The 2,500-nt window shown below is 41.9% G+C and overlaps 3 non-coding genes across 3 annotated transcripts in view; all 3 read left to right on the top strand.

The window, feature by feature from the left end:
• The window catches only part of LOC149092621 (small subunit ribosomal RNA), a 2,170-nt gene extending 1,138 nt beyond the window's left edge, over window positions 1-1,032 (top strand). The window contains exon 1 of the ribosomal RNA XR_016200794.1: window positions 1-1,032. This exon is cut by the window's left edge and continues 1,138 nt beyond it. This is a non-coding gene — a ribosomal RNA (small subunit ribosomal RNA).
• Window positions 1,033-1,519: 487 nt separating this feature from the next.
• LOC149092620 (5.8S ribosomal RNA) lies at window positions 1,520-1,674 on the top strand. Its single transcript, XR_016200756.1, has one exon. It is a non-coding gene; the product is annotated as a 5.8S ribosomal RNA (ribosomal RNA).
• Window positions 1,675-2,150: 476 nt separating this feature from the next.
• The window catches only part of LOC149092619 (large subunit ribosomal RNA), a 4,168-nt gene continuing 3,818 nt past the window's right edge, over window positions 2,151-2,500 (top strand). Inside the window, exon 1 of the ribosomal RNA XR_016200741.1 lies at window positions 2,151-2,500. This exon is cut by the window's right edge and continues 3,818 nt beyond it. This is a non-coding gene — a ribosomal RNA (large subunit ribosomal RNA).

Genomic DNA, 2,500 nt, shown 5'->3' with positions numbered 1-2,500 from the left:
AGAGGTGAAATTCTTGGACCGTCGCAAGACAAACTACAGCGAAAGCATTTGCCAAGAATGTTTTCATTAATCAAGAACGAAAGTTAGAGGTTCGAAGGCGATCAGATACCGCCCTAGTTCTAACCATAAACGATGCCAACCAGCGATCATTCTGAGTAACTAATTTCATGACTCGAATGGAAGCTTCCGGGAAACCAAAGTTTTTGGGTTCCGGGGGAAGTATGGTTGCAAAGCTGAAACTTAAAGGAATTGACGGAAGGGCACCACCAGGAGTGGAGCTTGCGGCTTAATTTGACTCAACACGGGAAAACTCACCCGGCCCGGACACTGAGAGGATTGACAGATTGAGAGCTCTTTCTTGATTCAGTGGGTGGTGGTGCATGGCCGTTCTTAGTTGGTGGAGTGATTTGTCTGGTTAATTCCGATAACGAACGAGACTCTAGCCTACTAAATAGACTTGCAGTTTACACTGCAGTACTCCCCCTTAGTCAACCTGTGGGTGGTAGTATCTCTTGATGGTTTCGGCTGTTGAGGGCTCTGCTGCTATTAGCCTACAGAATTGGCTAGGGTAAGGATGCTGTAGCACTGTAAGGACTTCTTAGAGGGACAAGCGGCGCTCGCAGCCGCACGAAACAGAGCAATAACAGGTCTGTGATGCCCTTAGATGTCCGGGGCCGCACGCGTGCTACACTGAAGTGGTCATCGTGCATACTGTTTCCTGCTCCGAAAGGAGTGGGTAACCGCTTGAACCCATTTCGTGATGGGGATTGGGCATTGTAATTATTGCCCATGAACGAGGAATTCCCAGTAAGCGTGAGTCATTAGCTTGCGTTGATTACGTCCCTGCCCTTTGTACACACCGCCCGTCGCTACTACCGATTGAATGATTTAGTGAGGACTTCGGACTGGTCAATCCAGACCATTGGGAAACTAGTGGTCGGATTGTGCTGGAAAGATGTTCAAACTTGATCATTTAGAGGAAGTAAAAGTCGTAACAAGGTTTCCGTAGGTGAACCTGCGGAAGGATCATTAACGTATTACCCTCTTATTATAAGAGAAATACAACCTTCAAACAATCAAACACTCTGCATAGTGATATTGTAGATGCTAATATGGTGAATGCAATTGAATTGTATTTGCATTAGAGTCGCAATTGTGAATGTTTATTGCAAACATTTAGCCATTGCAACATGATTCTAATTTGCATTACATTCGTTCATTCATACATCCATCTTTCATTATCCAATGCAACAAAGAGTGAGGGTTATCTAACGATAGCCATAATTTCTTTTGCAAAACAATTGTAGTTTATAATGAAAAGCCTGTCTTGCTACATACTTGGTACCTGATCAAGTCTTCAGCTTATGCTGACGGCAAGGTTTAAAGAAGGAAGTTTTACACTTCTTCGCCTAACTAAGTAAAGACAACTATGGTTTTTATAAACTGCATACAATTGTTTTCAAACCCTCTCAATGCAGATTTAGGATACTTATTAAAAGTCCCACGGTGGCAAAGATACATCTTCAAGCGGTGGATCACTCGAATTACCAATCGATGAAGAACGTAGCTAGCTACGATAATCGGTGCGAATTGCAGGACACGCCGAGCACTTGAGCTTCCAACGCACATTGCGGCTTTCGGGTCTTTTCCGAGGTCACATCTGTCTGAGAGTTGAGATGTAAAATAATCAACAAAACACTTGCATACTACCATATATGCATTGTTTTGAGAGGATTGTATATTTATATGCATGAATCTTGATGTTTTATTCCTTTTCTTAATTGCAATTCGTTGCAATTTAGTAAGGAGAATCTCAAATCTACTTGTTTCACATGATAAATTTTGTGTACAATGCATATTTCATCTCTGCAAGCAGTATATATGAATAGATACTAGCATGAGATTCTAAGGTTAGTCGCCTATCTGACGACGCTAAAGTCGTATTGCAGATAACTATGGTGATCAACTAACCTGTTAACTGATGAATCTTCTTGCACTTGTATAAATCGTACAAATAGTAGCTATTTCATTCTGTTAAAGCAGACCTAAGAAGTAATGCAAAGGCAAAATTTGTGCAAACATTAAAGTAGATTTACGTTGCTTGCTTGCAAACAACACAAATAAACATTAATCAACTTAATCAATATTTTTGATCTCAGATCAGGTGAGGTTACCCGCCGAATTTAAGCATATAATTCAGCGGAGGAAAAGAAATCAAATGAGATTCCCTGAGTAACGGCGAGTGAAAAGGGATGAGTCCGGCGCAAAGGTTTTCCATTGAAAGGTGGAAAGCGGTGCTGCGTAATGGCTAGAGTCACGATTATTTCAACTAAATCTGCAAGTCCCTCTGACAAGGGCCCTCTTCCCAGAGACGGTTCTAGGCCGGTGGCAGATCTTGGTTAATGGAATATCGATTACTGGCTTTAGTCGCGGATAGAGTCAGATTGCTTGAGAGTGCAATCCAAATTAGGAGGTAAACTCCTCCTAAGACTAAATACGA

Source organism: Tetranychus urticae, unplaced genomic scaffold, assembly GCF_039701765.1.
Source record: "Tetranychus urticae isolate SD_2017Ah unplaced genomic scaffold, NJAU_TeUrti_SD_1.0 Scaffold_7, whole genome shotgun sequence".
Taxonomy (NCBI): Eukaryota; Metazoa; Arthropoda; class Arachnida; order Trombidiformes; family Tetranychidae; genus Tetranychus; species Tetranychus urticae.
This window is presented reverse-complemented; position numbering and strand designations above follow the sequence as displayed.